Raw genomic sequence first — 25,484 nt, forward strand, 5'->3', positions numbered from 1 at the left:
CTGTGAATCCCTGCCACCACCGCTCCCACCTCAAAGCACCCTTGGTGAAAATGTGTAACACCCTGGCTGAGGATAATGGACATTGCAATCCAACACATCTGGAGGACACCAGGTTGCAGAAAGCTGAACTAACCTGGCCAGTGCTTGAATTCTGGGAGGAAAAGTAGGGATGCCCTTAATGAAATCGATAAGCCCTGCCCTTTGACTCCCCCTCCCACTTTAGCCAAATCGAGGCCCCTCCCATGGCCTTTTAAAGACCAAGGATATAGACCTTGGTCTTTTAAAGACCAAGGGAGCTGTCCAAACAGTAAGGAGGTAAGGCGGCCCTCCTTGGAATCTGAGGACTCTACTGGCTAATTCTTTTGCTGCAAGCTTCTAGTTCTCATGATTTCATTTGGCAGGATCTAATTTTAACTGCCTGCCTGCTCTGAACTTCCACACTGTGTGAAGTTCGTCTGTATGTCAGCCAGGAAACACGCTGAGCTTTCTAATTTGGGGCATGGCTGCTTGCATAAGGGCCGCCCCTCCCGAAGTATTCCCCACAGCAGTATCAGTGGCAGCAATGCATGAAACCCAACCCTTTATTCCCACAGATAGTTCCCCTGCCTGGCAGGACAGCACCAAACCTCCACATAGCTCTGAGCAGTGGTTCATATCTCCAGCAAAAATGAAACGTTTTTCCCCTGTTGTGCAAAGCAGCCGAGAAGGGATGGGAGAGACGTATTTAGCCTGTTGCAGTTTTCCTTTGCATTCCCTCCCATAGTCTAGACACAGTGCTTCAGGTTTTGGAGGACCCTTGGGCTAGACATCTTGAATGGGCCCAATCCCTCGGGGAGCCTCCCTTCTCACCACCATGGCCGCCAGCTGCTCTTGCGCCTCATCCCCGTTCTCATCATTGCTTCCACTTGCTTGCCTGGCAGAGAGTTTGTGAGCGAAAAGGCCACGGCATCCACTCCTCCTCCTGCTCACTGCCTCCATTGTCTGGACCAGAGCAAGAGGCAGGTGAACGCTGGATGTGCCCGATCTCATCTGATCTCGGAAGCTAAGCAGGGTCAGCCCTGGTTAGCACTTGGATGGGAAATTGCCTGGGAATCAGGCTTCCTGCACTGAGCACTGGGCTGGACTCGATGGTCTTGTAGGCCCCTTCCCACCCTATGAGTCTATGATTGTATGAAGTGGGTTACAATGGTGAAGAGGTGCAGCTAATCCTGGGGGCTCTTGCCAGTGGGCCGCTGTTGGGTTCTGGGCCCTTGACAGATGCCCAACCATGCCTACCCTAGACATCGGCCCTGTCTAGATACAAGAAGGTATGAAGAGCCTTGCTGGATCAGACCAAAAGCCTCTGGAGCCAAGCATCTGTTTTCCAACAGTGGACAACCAGATGCCCCAATGGGGAGGCCACAAGAGCACCCTCCTGCTCATGTCCCTCAAGAATGGGTATCGAGAGTCAAAGTGCCTGAGATCCTAGAGGTAGGATGTAGCCGTCATAACCAGCAGCCATCGATAGCATCACCCTCCATGAATTTCTCTAATCCCCTTAATTAGTCCGCAGTTTTGCTGCCTGGCTCTGAGGCATTTCTGCCGAAATGAGGAAAAGCAGCCACGGGGCAGTGGTGTATTATGTATTTAATCTACATAAATATTTATGTAGACTATGACGGCGAAAATAAAGGGGAACGCAAATAGCGTAGCAGGCGTACGTAAATAGTTATGTAGGCTAAAATGGTGAATCAAAAAGGGATGCAAATAGCACCCGCTACACTATTTGCGTTCCCCTTTATTTTCACCGTCATAGTCTACGTAAATATTTACGTAGACTAAGACGGCCAAAAATAAGGAACGTACATGGTTTTGTTTTGTTTTTTTTCCCCAGAGCCCTCGGTGGCCGGAAATCTGGCTGTGGATGGCTCTGGCCTGGCTGGGCCTGGCCGGCTGCTCCGCAAAGCTGCCACGGAGCACAGCCGGCCGTGGGGGATTCCGGGGGGGAGGAACGGATCGCCTCACCCCCCATCCAGGATTCCGGAGGGAGGGACGGAAAGCCTCCCCCCCCCCAACAACATAATCCGTGGAAAGGTAAGTGACTTTCGTACATCCCTACCTGGTGCGCATGATTAAAAGCAATAAATAGCTGGCATGGGTGGGGGGCAAGCTGGATCGGGACCGTGGCATGGGGGGGGCGGCTTTAACCCTTCGCCCCTGCTGCAGTCCTGACTCCAATTACCCACTGGGCTGGGTCCAGACTTAATCATACTTAGAGTAGACCCATTGAAATCAGTGGGCATTATGTTAGTCAGGACTAAGTGAAGTCCCACTGATTTCAATGTGTCTGCTCCAAGTATGACTCAGTCTGGATCTAACCCACTGCATATAGCTGGCTCCCCAATTCAGACTAGGGCTGCAATGAGTGCAGAGGAATAAAGGCCCCCCACCTCCCGGTCTTGATCTAGCTGATACCCACATGCAGGCGATTTAGCGAGAGCTAAAGATGTGAACGGCATCGTCTTTGGTTTGGCCTTAAGTTTCCCTTTTCTTTCATCTTTTAAGACGGCTATCTCCAGTGGAGGCTGGTGGCTCCGATGCAAGTGAAGCTGTGAATCCGCTCCAGGTCTCAGTCAGAACCAGTTAGAACTCTAAAGGAGTGAAGCACCTTGGAAAGCTCCTTTAGAGTTCTGGCTGAAACCTGGAGCAGGTTCACCGCCCCACTGACACCAGAGCCATCAGCCTCCACTGGGTATCTCCCCACCAGCGTCTCCTTACATCCCTCCCCATGAGTCTTCGCTGGTTGTGAACGATGGGAGTTGCAGTCTAATGCATCTGGAGGACACTCGCCTGGGGAAGGTCATGTTAAGAGCAACGCCGTGCTTCATGGGACACAAAGCCCTGCATGAAACTGGCCCTTCAGAGCAGGGCAAGTTGCAGAAGCAGACAAGCCTCTGTGCCCATAATCGGAGGCTGTGCTAATTGACTCCCAGGGGGCAAGGGCTGCACGCCACTGATAGCAACTGCTGAACCGGAACTTTTGCTGTGGCTCCCAAGGGACGACTACAGCTTCACTCTGGAATAATAATAGCTGCATCCAGCTAGAATGCACCAGGTGAAAGAGGACAAGCTTTCTGTTCCTGCGGTCGATCCAAACTCCGTAGGTTTGCTCCTCAACTAAGTCCAGGATAACAGTCTCTACTCATTTATTCAATCAAAATTATTCTTAGGCCACGTTTAAGGGTGGCACCCTTTCACTCCCCCAGTTTGTGCGAGCCTGCAAAATTCTATAGCTACATAAGAACATAAGAGCCCTGAGGCTGGATCCAAGACATCTTGGTTCTTCTATTCTAGTCTCAGTTTGAATGCTTCAGGAATTACCAGCAGAAGTCTTTGACAGAGGCTCTTTTCCATGTGAAGCAGCTGGTTACTGGAGACAGGGCCTTTTCTGTGGTGGCACCTGAACTGTAGAACTCTCTCCCTAGACATTTTTGTCATGGCACCATCTTTGTGATCTTTTAGTCCATCTTGTCCTCTCATGGTTTTAATGGTGTTTAGGAACCCCTGAAGGGTGTTTAGCTGCTGAGCTCATCTCTTGGCTGGTTTTAAGCATTCTCAGGATGTGGGATGCAGAACAGATGAGCAGGAGTGTGTGTGTGTGTGTGTGTGTGTGTGTGTGGAGAGAGAGAGAGAGAGAGAGAGAGAGAGAGAGAGAGAGCGAGCGCATAAAAACCTAAGAAGAATCCTGCAGGATCAGACCAAGGGTCCATCTAGTCCAGCATTCTGTTCACACCGCAGCCAACCAGCTGCCCACAGGAAACCCACAAGCAGGACATTCTAAAGCCGAGAATGAGCTGAGGTTAGCAAGGGATGTTAAAAACAACAAAAGGCTTTCTTCAGCTACGTGCATAGTAAAAGGCAGAGGAAAGAAATGGTGGTTCAGCTATTAAATAAGGATGGCAAAATGATAACAGATGACAAAGAAAAGGCAGAGGTGCTCAGTTCCTACTTTGGCTCAGTCTTCTCCCAAAAGAGGGTCTATGACCCCGCTGGCAAAGGCCAAGTACAGGCTGAAGGGGCAGGATTGCAGCTTGAGATCGACAGGCATATGGTCAAGGAACACCTCATTACTTTGAATGAGTTCAAATCTCCAGGGCCAGATGAACTGCATCCTAGAGTCATAAAGGAACTGGCAGAAGAACTCTCAGAACCGCTGTCTATTATCTTTGAGAAATCATGGAGGACGGGGGAAGTGCCAGATGACTGGAGGAGGGCTAATGTTGTCCCTATCTTCAAAAAGGGTAAAAAGGAGGAACCTGGGAACTACAGACCAGTCAGTCTGACATCAATCCCTGGGAAAATTCTGGAGCAGATGATAAAGCAATCCATCTGGAAGCACCTTGACAACAATGTAGTGATTACTTGAAGCCAACATGGATTTGTCAAAAACAAGTCCTGCCAGACAAATCTGATCTCATTTTTTGATCAAGTAACCTCCCTTGTAGACCGTGGGAATGCTGTAGACATCATATACCTTGACTTCAGCAAAGCTTTCGACAAAGTGCCCCATGATATCCTGATGAGCAAACTAGCTCAAAGTGGGCTAGATGAAACAACGATCTGGTGGATCCACAGTTGGCTACAGAATCGGACTCAAAGAGTGCTTATCAATGGGACCTTCTCAAACTGGGGAGAGGTAACGAGTGGGGTACCGCAGGGCTCAGTCCTGGGCCCAGACAAAAACAAAATTCAAAGTGATCTGGATAGACTGGAGCGCTGGGCAGAAAACAACAGAATGACATTTAATAGGGACAAATGCCAAGTTCTGCACCTAGGAAAAAGAAACCAAATGCAGAGTTACATGATGGGGGATATGTGGCTCAACCACACTAAAAGCGAGAAGGATCTTGGAATTGTTGTCGATCACAAGCTGAAGATGAGCCAACAATGTGATGTGGCTGCAAAAAAGGCCAATGCTCTTTTGGGCTGCATTCATAGAAGCATCGCTTCCAAATCCCGGGAAGTACTAGTTCCCCTCTCCTCAGCACTGGTTAGGCCTCATCTGGAGTACTGTGTCCAGTTCTGGGCACGACACTTTAAGAAGGATGCAGACAAGCTGGAGAGGGTTCAGAGGAGGGCAACAAAGATGATCAGGGGACTGGAAACAAAGCCCTATGAAGAGAGACTGAAAGAACTGGGCATGTTTAGCCTTGAGAAGAGAAGACTGAGGGGAGATATGATAGCACTCTTCAAGTACTTGAAAGGTTGTCACAGAGAAGAAGGCCAGGATTTCTTCTTGATCATCCCAGAGTGCAGGACACGGAATCATGGGGTCAAGTTACAGGAAGCCAGATTCCGGCTGAACATCAGGAAAAACGTCCTGACTGTAAGAGCAATACGACAATGGAACATATTACCTGGGGAGGTGGTGGGCTCTCCCACACTGGAGGCCTTCAAGACGAGGCTGGACAGCCATTTGTCAGGGATGCTCTGACTTGGATTCCTGCATTGAGCAGGGGGTTGGACTCAATGGCCTTGTAGGCCCCTTCCAACCCTACTATTCTGTGATTCTATGATTCTATGACATGAGTGCAGCAGCACCCTCCCACCCATGTTCCCCAGCAACTGGTGTACATAGGCCTACTGCCTCTGGTATTGGAGGGAGCATACAAAGATCGTAGAATCATAGGGTTGGAAGGGGCCTAGAAGACCATTGCGTCCAACCCCCTGCTCAATGCAGGAAGCCTGATTCCCAGGCGGTCTCTCATCCACATACTAACCAGGGCTGACCCTGCTTAGCTTCGGAGATCAGACGTAGGCTGACCATACGTACCATTTTAAACAGGACAGTACCATTTTTTTCATATTCCCGACTGTCCCGTCATTTTAATATAAATGTCAATTTTGTCCCGTTTTTATTTTTTTGTAAAAAGCTGAATGCGTTTATCATAAGGCTCTATGCTAATCAATGCATGCAGTAAAACTACTAGTGTGACAAAAGAGGAAGCTCCATTTCCTTCGTCCAGCCAGGGCCAGGCTTCTTGAGCTAGCGACGATCAGATGCCGCCCCCTGGCTTGCCTGCAGTGGGGGGAATTCAAGAGGCGGTCGCTAAGCCCCGTTCAGTGTGTGGGAGACAGGAGGGTGAGTCTTACTGTTATGTCTACCATCATTCCGCCCATGGAGATTCTTTCTGCATCTCTCCATTCAGTTTGATTCGGACTTTTCAGACTCATGTTTCGGTTCAACAGGTTGTTAGCTATTTTTTTTTATTACAGCTGAACTCTCTGCTTAATAAAAACCCCGTCCCGTTTTTGTCATCCCAATATCCTGTTTTTGTCTCAAGGCAATATGGTCAGCCTAATCAGACGAGATCAGGTGCATCCAGCCCTTTGCTCAGCCTTCTCTATGACATGATCAGAAAACTGGTTCGAAGCGATCTTAGGTGCCAAGGCACCCACTGAGGACCTGTTAGGTACCCTGTGCCATTGTGGTCTCAGCGAAGCAGGGCTGGATAGAGCAGTGAAGAGAACTCCAGTGAGGAGAAGATGGAAAGAGGAAGCAGGCGAGGAGCAGCGAAGGCCGCCTCTTCCAGAGGCTGTTTTCAAAGGAGAACAGCCAGGCAGCTTTGGGCAAGGGTGCAAAGCAAAGCGAGGGGCGGAAACCACTACCCCAGTTTGAGGGAACCTGGTGCTCCCTCCAGCGGCCACCATTTCTTCCAACAGCCCCCAAGGATGACACCTACCGGATGACCATGCTGGAGGCTGCCATTATTTTTACCCAGAATCCCCCATCAGAGTGATACTATGTCATCGTAGAGCATCATTCCTGGGAGCTGTTGGCGGGGGTGGGGGCAGCACTCAGCCAGGGGGTACCGGACAGAGCACTGTATCAGGGGGTTGTGGATTTTGCCCCCCTGAAAACCCCCCGAAAGCCTCCCTACTTTCACAGCCCTTGAACGGGGCTTCAGAATCAGAGAGGCTGGCTTGTTTCTCAAACCAAGAAGCAACAAGAGTCACGGAGGTTTCAGTGAGGAGGGAGAGGGAGGGAGGCTCGGCTCCTCTTATCACCCGACTTGCTGGATAGAAGCGCTTTGGCCAGACGTGTCGTTCTACCAGCTTGCTGGGAGGCCTCGCAGTTCCTCCCACTAATGAGCTGGCTTATTCGACACTTGACTAATCACAATTGAGCTAGGAATTCATAAAATCGCCATCCTTAAATCGGATCTTAATTGGATTTTGTAGGCTTCCAGATCAAGACGTCTTTCAAGATAAGGCTGGATAGCCCTCTGTCAGGGGTGCTCTGACCTGGATTCCTGCCTTGAGCAGGGGGTTGGACTCGGTGGCCTCGTAGGCCCCTTCCAACCCTACTACTCTATGATTCTATGATTCTATGATCTAATACTGATTTGGCAGGATTCAAATACAGGGTGGCCATGATAGTCCTCTTTTTGTCGGGATCTCAGAGGACAGTCCTCTATTTGAAGGAGTCCTCTGTTGGAAGGGCTGCCCAGGCCAAGTCCAGGTTAAAGATAAGGAACCAGAAGAAGGGAGAGCAGGGAAGAGGCCTTGGAGCTGCCCACCCACAGTTTGCACCTGAGTAGTCACATAGGAGGTCGCCTGGTCACTTCCCCACTATGGCCAGATGTAGCGCATTTCTGTTTAAATCACTAATTATCACTATATTTTTATTCACCTGTCTGTCTGTCTATCTGCACATTCAAACTGTATGCAAATTGGCGTCCTCTTTGGGGGTGATTCACGTCCTCTGTTTTGACAATCCATGAAGATTGTTGTTCAGTCGTGTCTGACTCTTCATGACCCCATGGACCATAGCACACCAGGCCTTCTTGTCCTGCGCTCTCTCCCGGAGCGTGCTCAAGTCCATATTCATTGCATCGGTGATGCTATCTAGCCATCTCATCCTCTGCCGTCCCCTTCTCCTTTTGCCCTCAGTTTTTCCCAGCATCAGGGTCTTTTCCAGGGAGTTTCCTCTTCACATTAGGTGGCCAAAATATTTGAGCTTCACCTTCAGTATCTGTCCTTCCAATGAGCACTCAGGGTTGATTTCCTTTAGGATGGATTGATTTGACCTCCTTGCAGTCCAGGGGACTCGTAAGAGTCTTCTCCAGCACCACAGTTCGAAAGCATCAATTCTTCGGCGCTCAGCCTTCCTTACAGTCCAGCTCTCACAGCTATACGTTACTACTGGGAAAACCATAGCTTTGATTAGACGAACCTTTGTCGGCAAAGTGATGTCTCTGCTTCTGACTATGCTGTCTAGGTTTGCCATAGCTTTCCTCCCAAGGAGCAAGCGTCTTTTAATTTCATGGCTACAGTCGCCGTCTGAGGTGTTCTTGGAGCCTAAGAAAATAAAATCTGTCACTGCTTCCATTTCTTCCCCTTCTATATGCCAGGAAGTGATGGGGCCAGATGCCATCATCTTCGTTTTTTTAATGTTGAGTTTCAAACCAGCTTTTGCACTCTCCTCTTTCACCCTCAACAAGAGGCTCTTGAGATCCTCTTCACTTTCTGCCATTAGATGATATCATCTGTGTATCTGTGTACTCTGCGTTCAGTTGGATATATCTTCCCCTTTCTCCCTTGCTTTTCGCTTCCCTTCTTTCCTCAGCTACTTGTAAAGCCTCATCAGACAGCCACTTGGCTTTCTTGCATTTCTCTTTCGTTGAGATGGATTTAGTTGCTGCCTCCTGAACAATGTTACGGACCTCTGTCCATAGTTCCTCAGGCACTCTGTCTATCAGGTCTAATCCCTGAAATCTATTCCTCACCTCCCCTGTATATTCATAAGGGATATGATTTAGGTCATACCTAAACGGTTTAGTGGTTTTCCCTACATTCTTCAATTTCAGCTGAAATTTTGCAACAAGAAGCTCATGATCTGAGCCACAGTCAGCTCCAGGTCTTGTTTTGACTGACTATATAGAGCTTCTCCATCTTTGGCTGCAAAATACATAATCAATCTGATTTCAATATTGACCATCTGGTGATGTCCATGTGTAGAGCCGCCTCTTGTGCTGTTGGAAAAGAGTGTTTGCTATGATCAGCATGTTCTCTTGGCAAAACTCTATTAGCCTTTGTCCTGCTTCATTTTGTACACCAAGGCCATGCTTGCCTCTTATCCCGGTGATTTCTTGACTTCCTACTTTCGCATTCCAATCCCCTATGATGAAGAGGACATCTTTTTTGGGTGTTAGTTCTAGAAGGTGTTGTAGGTCTTCATAGAACCGATCAACCTCAGCTTCTTCGGCCTCAGTGGTTGGGGCATAGACTTGAATTACTGTGATGTTGAATGGTTTGCCTTGGATTCGTACTGAGATCATTCTATCGTTTTTAAGATTGTACCCCAGTACTGCTTTTCCCACCCTTTTGTTGACTATAAGTGCTACTCCATTTCTTCTAAGGGATTCTTGCCCACAGTAGTAGATACAATGGTCACCTAAATTAAATTCGCCCATGCCTGTCCATTTTAGTTCGCTGATTCCCAAGATGTCGATGTTCAGTCTTGCCATCTCATGTTTGACCACCTCCAGCTTACCTTGATTCATTGATCTGACATTCCAGGTTCCTAAACAAAATTGTTCTTTACAGCATCGGATTTTCTTTTCACCACCAGACACATCCACAACTGAGTGTCCTTTCGGCTTTGGCCCAGCTGCTTCACTCTTTCTGGCACTACTTGGAAATACCCTCTGCTCTTCCCCAGTAGTATATTGGACACCTTCCGACCTGAGGGTCTCATCTTCCGGCGTCATCTCTTTTAGCCTTGTGATACGTTCCATGGGGTTTTCTTGGCAAGGATACTGGAGTGGGTTGCCATTTCCTTCTCCACATTTTGTCAGAACTCTCTGCCATGACCTGTCCGTCTTGGGTGGCCCTGCACGGCATAGCTTATGGCTTCACTGAGTGACGCAAGCCCCTTCGCCACAACAAGGCAGTGATCCATGAAGGGGAATCCATGAAGGACCACCCTAGAAAATCCCTACAAAATCAAAATCCCTCGTTCATTTGTAGGGTGGTCCTTCAATCCATGAGGGACCACCCGACAAATGAACCAGGGATTTTGATAGGGACCGTTCGGACCACAATTATTCTTAACAATCCTGTGTGTTGGGTCTTTGTATATGGCACCAATGTGATTGTTCTAACTGTGTACCTTCCTTGATTCCAGCGTCTCTGTTATTTTCACCCCCTAGGGATTCAACCTAGGACTAATTCTGGAACTGTAAAGTGGTCTGGAGGCTACACTGTGCTTAAGACCCCGTCCTTTAATTCTGCTCCACCTAGTTTACTTCCTTCTTTCCACTCTAACCTTAAATCAGAGGAAGGAAACCTCTGGCCCGCAGGCCTAATCCAGCCTGTGGCCTTCCTCAGTCTGGCCCACAGAGAGTTGAGCACCCTCTGCAGGCCTCTCCCCATCCCCACCCCATGCCCCTCCCCTCCCCTCCCCTCCCCTCAAGCCCTGCCCCCTGACCTGAGGACAGGAATCCCCATGTTATCTTCCATCTCTGATCAGATGATCCTGCCCCCTCCCACAACGCCTCTGAGTCCCTTCCTGCCCTGCTTCTGTCCCGATCCTGCAAATGCTGGGTGACTCGGTTTCCCCATGCAGGGAGGCACAATGACATCCTGGGAGGGGCTTCAGGGCAGGGCCTACCCCATGGCATCATCCAGCCCACCAGCTTGGTCCAGGAGGGCACACTGGCCCCTGAAGAAAAACAGGCTGCCTGTGCCCGTCCCTAGCTTGGCCCCTCCAAATCTTTGCTTTGCCCTCATTTTGCAGTACCATTCACAGAAATAGCCAGTGGAGGCTGGTGGTTCCAATGTCAGTGGGGTGGTGAATGGGCGATTAATAAATTTTATAATAAATAAATAAATAAATAAATCTGCTCCGGATTTCAGTCAGAACTCTGACATTGGGACAGTGAATCCAGAAAGCCCCCCCCCATGGGTTCAGCACCTCGGAGAGCTCCTTTAGAGTTCTGACTGAAACCAGGAGCGGATTCACCGCCCCACTGACATCAGAGCCACCAGCCTCCACTGGAAATAGGTGGGATGCAGTTGAGTTGGCTGGCATGAAATCCCAAGTAAAGATGATGCCACAGCTTTCAGGGATGAGAAATACGGTGCTGCAGGAACTGAGGTCCCAAACCAAACTGCACAGAAACCGGAGGTGAGAAGAGACCAGAGATCAGCTATAATGGGAAGGCTTCACTTTGATATATGGGGCCTGGGCTGTTATTAATGGCATGCTGAGGCTTACCTTTAAAAACCTATGGTGGATTATTTATTATGTCGCTGCTCTGGGTCTATGATCTATAGATGGGGTTGGGATATTTGCCGGGAATTTCTACAGGAGGGGGAGGGGGGACTATAGGTAGAGAAAGACTCTTTAATTAAGAGCTTAATCCATATTTACATGTGCAGGCCCCATGCAGGTTTCAACTCATGTACTCACAAGGAGTCCCATTGGCTTTACAGAGATACTGTGAAGTAAATGGGCTCGGGATTGTGGCTGTACAAATGTGTACACAAGACACAGGGAGAGGCGGCTGTAATAACTGAGAAAATAAAAATGCTTTCAGAGCCCTCCTGGATCAGAGCAATGGCCCATCTTAGACCATTTTCCAAATGGAAAATTTGGTCCATCTTGGACCATTGGACCAAATGGACCATTGGACCATGGTCCAACCATTGGACCATCTGGACCATGTTCCAACCATTGGACCATCTTGGACCATTGGACCAAATCTTGGTCCATCTTGGACCATTTTCCAAATGGTCCATCTTGGACCATTTTCCAAACTGGGACATGACTGAGGTTTACAATATTAGGAATAGTGCGGAGAATGCATAGTTTTTCTCTCCCTCCACCTCACCGAAATCCTCAATAAAAGGCAAAAGATTTATACTAGGGATGCAGAACTTCAGACTTCAAAGGCCAAACCTGGACCACCTTGGATCCTAATCCAGTCTTCTAGGGCTCCCCATATGGCCACACCCCTTCCCCATGTCCCACCCCCTTCCCCCCGACCACCAATAATGTGGTGGTTTCCTGGGTTCTGTGCAGTTTTTCCCCCATTCCAAAAGGTTGAAACCCCTCTCCTGGGAGCATCTCGACACCAGCCTAAAATCCTGCATTTAAAACAGGGCTTTCTGCTTCCGCTTTAAATGCAGGATCACAACAGACTCCCTTTACACGTGCTTCCTTCCCCCCCCCGCCCTTTCCCCTTCTCCTTTCCCCCTTAGCTGAGTCATCCATATGCTTCATTATACAGCCACTAGATGGCGCTGTGGTCCAGCTCCTCTTATTGCAGATTTTCCTCTTTTCAGGAGTTCCAAGTGGAGCTCAGGTGGGGTAAATTAATAGCTCATTATCTCCAATCTTTATAACAATGGAATAAAAGTCATTTAGTGCAGGAGATGCTCTGGAAGTTCACAGCATCATTTAAAGGGCCCACAAACTTCCGTGAGTAACCAATCTCAATAGCAGGATAAAAGCTCCATGTGAAGGAGCCCTAAGGCTCAGTTACAGGCAGTAAGAGCTTTAAGCTCAAATAGGCTGGTGGTTTTTGTATTTAGCCCTGCCTCCTCTTGCCTTTGGCCCACCAACCCCTGGAATGTGCCCCCGAGAATTTCTCTGAAATGGAATTCCGCCCACGGGCTGAAAGCGATTCAGCACTCCTGAATTATGCAGTCTGAAGAGAAAGCAAATTAACTTGGGGTTGTCCAAGGAAATGGATTGGCCATAGATTCAGGATGAGGCCATCAAGACCTGCTGAGAGTCTATCCTGGGCTAGAAGATCCAATGATCTGATGCAGTACTAGACAGCTTCAAATGTACATGTGACAGTCAACAAAAGGAACCCTGTCTTCACACACCATGTATGCATAACACTTTTCTTCAGGGTCTCTAAAGGGACTCACAGCAAAGGCCTTGTACAGGGACAATTAAAATGTATCATTTTAATTTCTCAGTTAAAAACAATAATGCACATGTAATCATTTTACATGCATAACAATTCACTTATCACCAAAACAAGAAAACAGAGCACAGCCCTCCCAAAGTTCTGTCTTTTAGCTTGAGTCCACACACACACACACACACACACACGTATATATATATATATATATATATATAACAAAACGTATCTCTGAAGCTCAATTTTTCTGCTGGCCAAAGAAAGAAAACAGTCTCTACTCAGTTTACTCCAGCTCCACAGCAATCTTCTCAAAATGGACCAGGATCCAGCAACACAGGAACAACTTTGCAAACTGCCCTTTGTACAATGTAAATGAACATAAGCAAACAAGGAACTCATTGGGTTTGTAAAAAAAAAATCTTGCATTCTTTAAAGAAGTTTCAAAAGGAAACCTCCCTACTAACCTGTCTCAAGGGTTCAGGGTCTAACAGAGAAGAGAAAGCAAGCTTCTTCCACGCTGCATTTTGGTAACTGCTTAAAATGGTGGCCACTCCCTATCTCACTCTTTACGGAGCATGTGCAGGAATATTCCAACTCAGAATTCTTAAAGAAAAATATACCAATGGGTCACATACAGAATTCCATGCGGTAAGGTGTGGTGATGGCTATGACCTTACAGCCACAATGATACATTACTGTTAATATGCACCGTGCATCTACATCTGTTCTTTTTTACTTACTCAAAATATTTATTTATGTATTACATTTCTATACCGCCCAATATCCAAAGCTCTCTGGGTGGCTGACAACAATGGAAACCACAAAATACCACATAAAATACATTATAAAAATGTAAACATTTAAAACTACAGTATAAAATAAAAGTAAAACCCAGAATAAAACCTAACAGCAATGTAGAGATTTAAAATACAACAACAGATTTAAAACAGCAGAACTAAAAGACTAAAATGGCTGGGAGAATAAAAAGGCCTTCACCTGGTGCTGAAAAGAGCACATTGTAGGCATCAGGCAAGCCTCTCTGGGAAGCTCATTCTACAACCAGGGTGCCACAGCAGAAAAGGCCCTCTTCCTAGTAGCCACCCACCTCACTTCCTTTGCAGGGGCTCTCTGAGAAGGACTGCTGAGGATGATCTTAGGGTTTGGGCAGGTACATATGGGAGGAGATGATCCTTCAAGTAACCTGCCCCAAAGCCAGGTTTAGCGTGGGATGCACAATCTGAATCAGGACCCTAGCGTGGGTCGTAGGAATGCTTTAACCATTCCACTACCACCACCACCACCCGCTATGGTACCGATCCAGATCAGGGGGGCCTGCACCATTTGCGCAGGGAAAATAAGCTTCTATTTGCTACTATGGGAGTTCCCCCCCCCCACACACACACACACATGCAAATGGCAGGGAATGCTCCATAGGGATCCAATCTAGACTGAGACCACAGCAAGGGAGGACAAAGAGTTAAAGCTCCCCCACCCCACCCCACCCCACCCCACCACCACTACACTAGGTCCCTGATCCAGACCGGGTCCCCTGCACTTACATCTGAGGTAGGAAAAAGAACAGACGTAGCTGCATGCTACCTATTAAAGGGCACATGGAGTTTGGATGTTAAAAGGGGACTAAGACAAATCCATAGAGGATGGGCCCATCCTGGGCTGTTAGCCATGATAGCTAAATGGAACTTCCATGTTCAGAGGCAGTGTATCTCGGAATACCAGATGATGGCGTCAAATAGCAGGGCAAGGCTGTTGACTTCATGGCCACCTCTGCAGGAGGAGGCTGCTGGACTAAGTGGACTTTCCCTTAACATATGCATTTTTTGGACTGCAAAATTCAGAGATGTGCAAATTAAGAAGGTAAGAAGAACCATACTGAATCAGACCAAGGGTTCATGTAGTCTGGCCCCAGGGCATGGTCTGAAGGCACATGAGGCAGCCACCTTGCTGAAGCTAAGCAGGTCTGAGTCTCATCAGTGCTTGGAGGGGAGACCACCTGGGAACCGCATGTAGCCACCTTGAGTTCCATGACGGAAGAAAGGTGGGATGTAAATGTAATGAAACAAACAAACAAACAAACAAACAGAGCGTCTGGCATTCTGTTCACACAGTGGCTGACCAGCTGCCCATAGGAAACCCACAAGTGGGACTTGAGTGCAACTTCCCGCCCATGTTCCCCAGCGACTGGTGTACAGAGCATACCGCCTTTGATACTGGAGGTAACATAGAGCCCAAAGGACTAGTAGCCTTCTCCTCCAGGAATTTGCCCAGGCCCCTTTTGAAGCCATCCAAATTGGTGGCCACCACTACGTCTTGGGGTAGCGAATTCCGTAGTTTAGCTCTGTGCTGTGTGAAGAAGCCCTTCCTGCGGACTGCTGTGTGCAAGGCTGCAGGGCGCAGGGAAGAGAGACCCCGCTCCCACATTCACCACCGCTGGGCAGCAAGACAGGTCAGGGCCTGGGCGGCTGCAATGGCAGCTTCCCCCTCAGGGAAGACAGCAGCATTGCGTGTGTGGGATTTGCATCAGGGCTACCGCGGGGGCCATGGGGGCGAAGAATTAACCCCCCTCCCTGTACACTGGAGCCCTAACCCTCATCAGGCCCCACCGTGGCTGCTATTTTTAAAGGCAAATGAAGTTACGTATTCGAGACATCATCTTCTTTAGCCTTTTTTTAAAGTGAGGAAGCACTTCCTTTGACCCACCCTGAATCTCCCACCCATCAGCTCCATGGGGCGACCCTCTTGGGTCCTCGTACTTTGAGAGAGGGAGAAAAATGCCTCCCTACCCACTGTTTCCACCCCATGCATAATTTTGTGCACCCCCAGCATGTCCCCCTCACTCGCCTTTCTTCTAAGCTAAACAGCCCCTTTCCTCATAGGGGAATTGCTTTAGCCCCTTGCTCATTCTGGCTGCCCTTGTTTGCAACCACTAACCATTGTCCATGATGGCTGGGGCTTATGGGATTTCTAGTCCAAAATATCTGGAGGACACCAGGTCAGGGGACGCTGTTTAAGCTCTCTTCCTCTGCACTCTGCCGATGGTTTTTCACGTAATCTTGCAGTATCGGCAATGGCCGTGTGAGCTTATAACCAATGTGCTCCCTTGTAGCGCAGGCTTTTCCTGGTCAATACACCAAAGCGAAAACCATCTCAGCCTCATTTTTCACTCTCCTCAGCTGGAAGATCGACTTGGGATGATATAATGGTTCCCATAACCTGTCTGTCCTGAGAGACTCCTTGCTCACTCGATACCTTGTCGGCGTGACAGGCCTTCTGCCCTCTTCAAGGCCTTGATGGATTGTTCCCCAGTTAGATTTCATATATCTTTCCAGCTTCCGAAGGAAGGCTCGACAAGCATAATTGGTGTCATTTCACACATCCCAATGCCAAGTGCTGACAAAACGGTTCGTAATAAGGTGCTCAGCCGAATTGGATTCAGTTGCATGTGGAGAAAGAAGAAATCATGACTGGGATAACCAATTTGGTCTCAGTTTACTGGGCAGCCCCAAAGCTCTGAGGCAGTGGAGACTGGTGGCTCTGATGTCAGTGGGAGGGTGAATCCGCTCCAGGTTCCAGTCAGAAGCAGTCAGAACTCCGAAGGAGCTCTCCGCTCCTTTAGAGTGGACAAAAGCACTGCCGCAGCATCCATGACTGGTGGACATCCAGTCTGTGCTTATAAACATCTAATGAAGGAGAGTGTGGAGGAAACCCACCAGGTTATCCCACCCTTCCCACCAAATGTGGTGAAGAAGCGACACGTTTTCCCAAGTAGGCTTCCCTTATGAAAACTTTTGAGACTTGGGACTATGGAACTCTCTGCCACAAGGTGGTCTCAACCATAAAACCAATATCTGCTGCCACCAAAAATCAGCCCTCTGTACTTTTTAACAACCCAGTAGCCTGACTCCGATGGCATAGCCATGGGATTGACATCACCATTAGAGACAAGATAAACAATACTAAGGTATTTATTAAGGGGATTCTATACACAAGAGAATAATTCTTCAAATCATAGGATGGGATTGATTAAATCAGGGCTGGACAACACAGTGCATAGGCCACATGCAAACTTTCCCGGCCTTATGTCCGCCTCCCACTTCCAAATGTACCACTGGCTGGGGGGGGGGGGTTGAAATTAGCCCCCAAAGCACTTGAAGTCACCCACCCATGTCTTAAATTACCTTAAATATCCCTGATTACTGTTCCCATTAAGTAAGAGAGTCTTTCACAGCTAATAAGGCCTCAATAGCTTTTCCCTCAGACCAGATTTCCCTAAACTCCACCCCAACCAATCCCTCATAACCAGGAACAGGTACTATACAGCAGTCTCCCTCTGCCTCCAGCTCTTCCTGCTTCTTCTAGATCCTGCAAGGATGCCATTTTAAGGACTACTTCCTGAAGTTCCCTCTGGCCAGACCTCTTTCTGAAGCCTTCTGGTGCTGGGCTCTGCACCAGAACCTTTGACTAATCATGTTCCTTATGGAACTTCTACTTGCCAGTCACCTTTCTTGACCCACCTGTCTAGTGCAAACAAATGTAGCTTCCCTCCATAGACATTTTCAGACTCAGCATGAAGCCTCCCTTCATAACAACTGTAACCATGGGAGCCACAACTGCTTTAGGCCCTACAGTTAATAGCAAAGCCAGGTTTCCGGCCTACTCATTTACATTGTAACGTCCCTCAGATTCAAAGAACAGAAACATTACAAAACATAAACTCACAGGTGAAAATACAGTATTTTTTCACAAAGAGTCTGCCACCTTCTAAGGTATTATTTTCCCTGATGTGCTACTTTTCTATGTGCAGGGAGCTTTTTATTTGAGGGGAATCCACCTGTGGTCTGAAATGGTGCAGTTTTAGTGGCTCTATACAATATGATGATTTGCATGCTTGTAACTTAGTTCTAAGTCTGAACTGAAATCTGACAAAATTTGACTCTGTATGGTTTCCCCTTCCCCTATTTAAAAGGATGTTTCCTGTTGGTTAAATTAATGACTAGACATAGAACAAAAATTTACTAAATGCTACTGCATGTCACCTATCAGGGCACTGTCAAATGTTGATTGTTGCTGCATGTCGTTTTCCAGATATATATTGACACAGCAACTGCCAGATATGAATTGATATTGCATATTAACTCTCTAATAGTTTCCAAATATTGACTGTAAAATACTAGATACTGTCAAATATTGATTGCTATTGCATGTTAGCTGTCAGATCTTGTTAAATATTTACTGCTACATGTCAGATTGCTTCTGCAAGTAAGCAGCTAGAGACTACCAAATATTGGATTGGTGCTGGATCAACTGTGCTGGCGGAAGTCAATTTCTCCGCCACCTCCTTCCCATGGCAGTCCCTTCGGAGCTACATGGCGAGTCAAGACTCCCTGCTGAATGTGGTGATCTGTGCCTTGGGGAGGAGCAGGGATCCCAAAAAGTCTGGTAGAGGGACTTTCCACACGTCCAGCTCTTCCTCTGGAAGACATTTCCTTCCTCTTGAGGAAGGCAGATCTTGGATCCAACCCGTTGACTATTTAATGTAAGATACTGCCAAATACCAGATGCCATTACATGTCAGCTATTAGATACTGTCAAATGCTGATAGTTGCTGAGAAGTCCTTTGATGTCAACTGCTATTGCTGAACAATATTCACCTTAATATTAGGAGAAAAAGGATTTTGAGAGCAAGTTTTTGGAGCAAGTTTTCTTTTGGACTCCTCTATGCCCACTGTTCTGCCCTTGAGAAGGCCGTGCAAATATTGGGGGATGGATTATGTCCGGAGGGCTTCCAGAATCCAATTGTTGCCACTTTTTCCTTTGCTGTATTGTTTGTGTTATCAGAAATTCACATGCACTGCAGCAGAGCACAGGAAAATATCACAACACCTGGCATTGAGCTTGTATCCTGTCTGAAAGGGCTCCAATGGAACAATTCAGCCAACACCTACCCTGCGCTTCTGGGGAGGAAACCTAGAGAAAGTGCACAATTGATGGAAGATACACTGGCAGCCACACATTGAAATAACAAAGAAACATGTCACCACTGAGGTCCCACAAGTCTCCTGGGAAAGGAGACAGAACTCATTGCCAGAGCCACTGTTCTGCCTGCAGGAGGTCCCAGGTTTCAGTCCTTGGGCTCTCCCATTGGAACCTCTTCAGTGGAAGGGCTAGGGAAGATGCGCCTCTGAGACCTTGGCTTCCTTTATGACGAGGCTTTCTTCAGTGCAAAACCCTCGGAGTGGCCCATACTCAGTACTGCCACCACACCTCTGCTAATTCTGCGGCTCTAGCAGCTTGGACTGCGATCGCAACGGGAACCAGAGGTTCCTGAAAAAAGCACAGAAACAAGCAGGAATGCTCATTTCCAGAATGTGAACGGTCTGCAGAGCTCCCTCCTGGCACCTCTGTTGACTTGCCCAGGCCTGGAAAGGAGCCTCGCCACATGGTTCCGGGTGTTTCAGGAACACTTATCCCTGTGGCGCTAGCGGTCCGTGCTGCTACCACGAGGGAACTGTAGGATACTGTCCAATCTATTGGACAAACTTACGCATACAGAACTATGCATGGTGTGGAAAACATGGTGGAGAATGTTGACAGAATGTCCCTGAATGTTGACAGGGAGAAAAATGTTGATTTTTCTCCCTCTCTGGAACCCAGTGGGGTCATCCCATGAAGCGGATTGGTGGGAGATTCAGGACAGATCAAAGGAAGGACTTCTTCAGACAGCACATAGTTAAACTGTTGAATTCTCTGTCACAAAAAATGTGCAAGCTTTTGAGGCCTCCAGATCGCTTCATCAGAAAGATGTTACAAGGAGCAAGTTGGCAGGGGGGGATGGCAGCAAGGAGGTTGATGGATCAGCTGACTGTGTGGACATCCTGACTACAAGATCCAGTCAACCTTTTTTTAAAAAAAATCCCCTCTTATTCCCTCCCCCGCAACACACACACCTCTACCACCAACCTGCTACTTGCAGCACCTTGCTTGATGAAGAGATCTGGAGATCTTGAAAGCTTGCCCATTTGTTGTGATCTCTGAGTTGGCCTCACAAAGGGATTACATGGCATGGATTTGGGAGTTCCCCTTATGGCCATCACGGCTGCCTTTGCTTTTGTATCACACCAATTGTGTGGATGTCAGGGGTGGGGCTGGTAGTTGCTTGGGGCGGGGGTGTCTATGCATTATGTATACATGTTGAAGGCATTTGTCTGAACACCCCTGTCTCCATTCGAATGGATCTGACAAAGTTAGCAAACGAGGGATGCAGGTGCCACAGATGAAAAGGCCCTGCTCTAGGCTTTGAACAAGTTATCTCCAAGATGATCAACCTATATCTGGGCTAGGCACCACTTTGGACTGCTCACATGACTCAATCCCCCTCCGCACAAAAATGGCCCTAATCTAGCATGTCAAGGAGAGGTTCTGTCCTCACCTTCACCCTGACATGCTTGTTTTCTATGTGTGGGTTTTTTTTTTGGTTTTTCTGCATGGAGGAGCATTCAGTCATACGAGTCCCCCACACCTGAAAGCCTGAAGCAGTAGTACAGCCCCCCAGGCACAGATTGACCCCAGAAGGGAGAACTGAGCCAAAGACAGCATCCAGAACAAAGCTCCAAGAGATGCCCCCAGATGCACGAGGCAGCAAAGGAGCTCCCAGAGTTAATGCCTGCACTTTGCAGCAGGCCCAGAAATGAATCAGGGTGTCAGTGCCAATCTTTGCAGCTATATGCCTCCTCCAGCTCCTTCTGCTAACAAGTAGACAGCTGCTGCATTTAGAAAAGGGGTGGGCAACTCATGGACTGTGGCCCCCACGAGGCCCCTACTGCCAAATTTGCTGCAGTGACCTTAAAAAATATCAGCAGTTTGCTGCTGAAATCTGGCAACCTTTGGAAACCGCCCAAAGCGCTTCGGCTATGGGGCGATACAGAAATGTTGTTGCTGTTGTTGTTGATGATGATGGTGGTGATGTTGCAGTGGCCAACAGGGCTCATTTAGCTTTGAAACAAAGCTAAATAGGCTCTTTTTTGGCCACCAGTGTTACCACACTGCTGAATTTCAGCAAAAAGCTGCCATTTTTCCCTTGTTGCGGAGCTGAAATTTTCATGGCAAATTCAGCAGCACGGCGGCAGGATGTGTGTGCAGGCCCTGTGGGTTCTGAGGGGGTGTGAAATTGGCCCCCAGACCCGTGGAAGTTGCCCAGCCCTGACTTAGAAGCACTCGGCTGCTTTGCACGCCCTTCAAGGGCAGCCCGCTCCCTGAGCCTGTCGCAGTAGTCCAGCCCGGATGCCACCGTGGCAGGCATCGCACGTATTTCTCAGCAGAGACAGCCTTCTCCCCCCAGCTGCCTTGCTGTCTGCCCAAGACTTTGCCACCTCCTTCAATGCTAAAATCAAAACCCTCCAACCGGATCTCTCTGCCGCTCTGCCCCACATTCCCCCAGTTGCTCCTCCTGCACCTCCCTCTGCGCTTTCCTCGCCTCACTTGATGAGTTGACGACTCTGCTGTCCTCATCTAACCGGGCCACATGCCCCCTGGGTTCCGTCTCCCCTCTCCCCGGGGTCCCTTCTCCCCTGCCAGCATCCCTCCCCTCCTGCCGCCTCCCTCTCTCTCTCTCTCCCTGGCTCCTTCTTTGGGGCACTCAAACATGCCACTGTCTCCCCTCTTCTGCACAGGTCCACCTTCCCTCCCCAGCCTCCCTTCTCTGTTTGGCCCATTGCCTCCACACCCCTCGGGACATGCTGCTGGCTCCCGCTGTCTTGACCGTCACTCCTCCAACTCCGCTCGGCCTCATGGCCCTTTCCGATCTGCTTCTGCCCCCTGCACAAAAATCCCTGGCGACCTCAGCATCTCATCCTGTCCTCCTTCTCCTGGAGTTTCTGCTGCCTTGGATTCAACTGATCACTCTCTCCTGTTGGCTGGCTGGCTCCCCTCCTGCCTGTCTAGTCATCCCATGGGGAGAAGTTCTTTCCTTCCGTCTGCTGCAGGACCGCCGCCAAGGGCAGGCATGGCTGGGCACCTGCCGAGGGCCCACCCCCTCCTTAGATCTCCACACCGTCTTCCTATTTGCTCCTGGATCCAGCACAAGCTACTAGTCCTCACCGTCAAAGCACTCCATGGCCATGCCTTCCCCCGTCTCGCTGCTCTTATATCCCCACCCGTGATCATCACTCCTCCAGCTCCGTCCGTCACCCTCTGCCTCGTCTGACTTGGCACAGCATCTTCCAATGTGCCTAAAACCGTGGCAGGGATCAGTGGCAGCTTCTCATGTTCAACTTACAGGAGTACCCCAGTGCTCAGTCCAGTGCCAAGGCACCTCACCTTTGCCAATCACATGGCAAACAGGGCTGTGCAGGGGCTGGATGCCCCCTAGCGGAAGTTCCCATTAAAGCAACACATTACAGAGACCTTTGCATCAGGGGAGGGGGGATGTCTCTGGATCAGCCTTCCCCAACCTGGTGCCCTCCAGATGTATTTGCCCAAGCTCCTATCATCCCCAGCCAGTGTGGCCATTGGCAGTGCTGGCTGGGGATGATGGGGAACATAGTCCAAACACATCTGGAGTGAGCCAAGTCAGGGAAGACTCTTCTAAAGGCTCCTGGGCCCAGGGCTCTTGAACATTTTCATTAATGACGCGGAGGAGGAGGAGGTGCAGGGAATGCTGATCAGATCTGCAGATGACACCAAATTGGGCGGGATAGCTAATACCTTGGAAGACAGACACAGAATTCAAAGTGATCTGGATAGACTGGAGCGCTGGGCAGAAAACAACAGAATGACATTTAATAGGGCTAAATGCCAAGTTCTGCACCTAGGAAAAAGAAACCAAATGCACAGTTACAAGATGGGGGACACGTGGCTCAACAACACTACAAGCGAGAAGGATCTTGGAATTGTTGTAGATGACAAGCTGAAGATGAGCCAACAATGTGATGTGGCTGCAAAAAAGGCAAATGCTCTTTTGGGCTGCATTAATAGAAGCAAATCCCGGGAAGTACTAGTTCCCCTCTCCTCAGCACTGGTTAGGCCTCATCTGGAGTACTGTGTCCAGTTCTGGGCACCACACTTTAAGAAGGATGCAGACAAGCTGGAGAGGGTTCAGAGGAGGGCAACGAAGATGATCAGGGGACTGGAAACAAAGCCCTATGAAGAGAGACTGAAAGAACTGGGCATGTTTAGCCTTGAGAAGAGAAGACTGAGGGGAGATAGGATAGCGCTCTTCACGTACTTGAAAGGTTGTCACAGAGAAGAAGGCCAGGATCTCTTCTCAATCATCCCAGAGTGCAGGACACGGAATCATGGGGTCAAGTTACAGGAAGCCAGATTCCAGCTGAACATCAGGAAAAACTTCCTGACTGTTAGAGCAATGCGACAATGGAACCCATTACCTAAGGAGGTGGTGGCCTCTCCCACCCTGGAGGCATTCAGGGTGAAGATGGACAGCCACCTGTCAGGGATGCTCTGACTTGGACTCCTGCACTGAGCAGGGGGTTGGGCTCGATGGCCTTGTAGGCCCCTTCCAACCCTACTATTCTGTGATTCTATGATTCAAAATGGTGGGCTTTTAGTGTTATCTAAAACTACTGTTTTAGATACTGTTATCGCTCTTCTGCTGCATGCTACATGCAGAATCACAACTGATGTTCCACATTTTGGTGGGTACAGTGGTGTGCGCGCGCATGTGTGTGTGCACATCCCGTTATGCTCCATCCACACCAGTGGGCAAAACTTTGCCATGTGGAGGGGGGAGTATCAATGCACCTAAGCATGAAATAAGGTGACTCATAAACTGAACAGGAGTGCAGTGCTATGGGTTGCACCCTTGATGATCGTAAGCCCCCGATCGTAAGCTTACGATCATCCCGTGCAGGGCGGGAGGAGTGGTGGAGGCGATCTTCGCCTCCCCGTCCTCCCACCCTACATTTTTCACTAGATGGGCTTTTTTGCCTGTCTAGTTCAGGCGCTTTGTAGCAGGAGGGAAGGAGGCTGGGGAGGCCTCTGGATAACTCACATCCCGGCCTCTCCAGTCTCCTCCCCTCCCCACCCACCAAAACACTCCCTTCTCCCCTTCTCTGAGGTCGAGTTCCCAGCCCTGGAGAGCAGCCGCTGAGGTTCTTTCTGTGCTGGCTGCGAGGGAGAGAGGGAGGGGGTGGGAGCTCCAATTCCCCCCTCCGAGGTCGGAGCGCTGTCTCTGGCTTCAGATAAGGGAATCCGAAATATCCTATGCCCCCCCCCCCACGCTGTCTAGGGACCATAAGATTGCTCCCTAAATACCACCACTAGTAATAATCATTTTTGGTGTATTTCTTTGTGCTGAAATGCTTTTTAAGGTGTAAGTACTATTGCATGTAGATTTTAAGAATTTGCTTTTAATCAAAGAAGAATCCCGCTCCCTGCTGAAAGAGAGCCTATTAGAGGGGTAATAGTGAAGGGGGGCAATGTGAAGAGGCATGGCAATAGAGCTCCGTCACCCCCAGTGTCACTGCCATCAAGCCCAGACTCTTCAAGCAGCCAGAAGAGCAGCACTAAGGTGATCTCCACCACCAGACAGTGCATTGCTATTCCGCTCCTTTGAAAATGTATATATTGAAAATTGTGTGCTCTCAAAAGAAATGGAAGGAACAGGCAGGTAGATGTTGGAGAACCACATTTTGATGCCAACGTCACGGAGATCCCCTGTAAAAAGTTAATGAATGAAGAGTGGCAAAGCCAGAGCAAGCAGCAAGTGTGGAAAGCTTGAAGGAGTTGGGCATGTTTAGCCTGGAGAAGAGATGATACGAGAGCATCTCCAAATATTGAAGGGCTGTGATGTAGAAAGGTTCCTCCTGTGCAAGCACTGGGTCATTACTGACCCCTAGAGGGACACTGCTTGCGCTGGCGTTTTCATGGCTGACTATAGCGGGGTGGTTTGCCATTGCCTTCTCCAGTCATGACTACCTTTCCCCAGCAAGCTAGGTACTCATTTTGCCGACATCGGAAGGATGGAGGGCTGAGTTGACCTGAGCCGGCTACCCGAGACCCGGCTTCCGCTGGGATCGAACTCAGGTCGTGGGGAAAGTTTCGGTTGCAATACTGCCACCTACCACTCTGGTGCAAATTTGTTCTCCGTTGCTTCAGAAGGCAGGTTCAAATTACAACCAAACCAACAGGTTCAAATTACAACCAAACCAACAGGTTCAAATTACAAGAAAGGGGATTTCAATGAAGTGTTAGGAAGAACTTTCTGACGGGACAAGCTGTCTGACAGTGGAACAGGTTGGCCTGGAAGGTGGCAGACTCTTCTTCAGGAGAGGTTCTTTAATCAGGGAAGCTGTACCAGTGGATTTCTTGCATCAGCAGGGGATGGATTGGATGACCTTTGGGGCCCCTTCCCACTCTACTATTCTACTACTTTCAAGGTTTTGTTCCTCAGTCACATTTGCATCCTCCCCTTCCTCCCCGGTGGTCTGTGTAGCACTAATGCAGTTATCCCATTATCCTTCTCTACGACCCTGAAAGGTAGGCCAAACTGCGAAAGAACGACCTGCCCAAGCAGGTGGAGATACTCAGTTC

At 48.8% G+C, this 25,484-nt stretch overlaps 1 protein-coding gene across 1 annotated transcript in view; it reads right to left on the bottom strand.

Moving 5' to 3' along the window:
- C1H8orf74 (chromosome 1 C8orf74 homolog) overlaps positions 1-13,453 on the bottom strand; it is a 121,174-nt gene extending 107,721 nt beyond the window's left edge. The window contains exon 1 of the mRNA XM_084833071.1: positions 13,385-13,453. The gene's annotated coding sequence lies outside the window, so the exon portion shown is untranslated. The remainder of the gene's footprint in view (positions 1-13,384) is intronic.
- Positions 13,454-25,484: the final 12,031 nt, after the last annotated feature.

The sequence above is a fragment of the Heloderma suspectum genome, chromosome 1 (assembly GCF_057233095.1).
Source record: "Heloderma suspectum isolate Gila_16-S chromosome 1, 16-S_ref, whole genome shotgun sequence".
NCBI lineage: Eukaryota > Metazoa > Chordata > Lepidosauria > Squamata > Helodermatidae > Heloderma > Heloderma suspectum.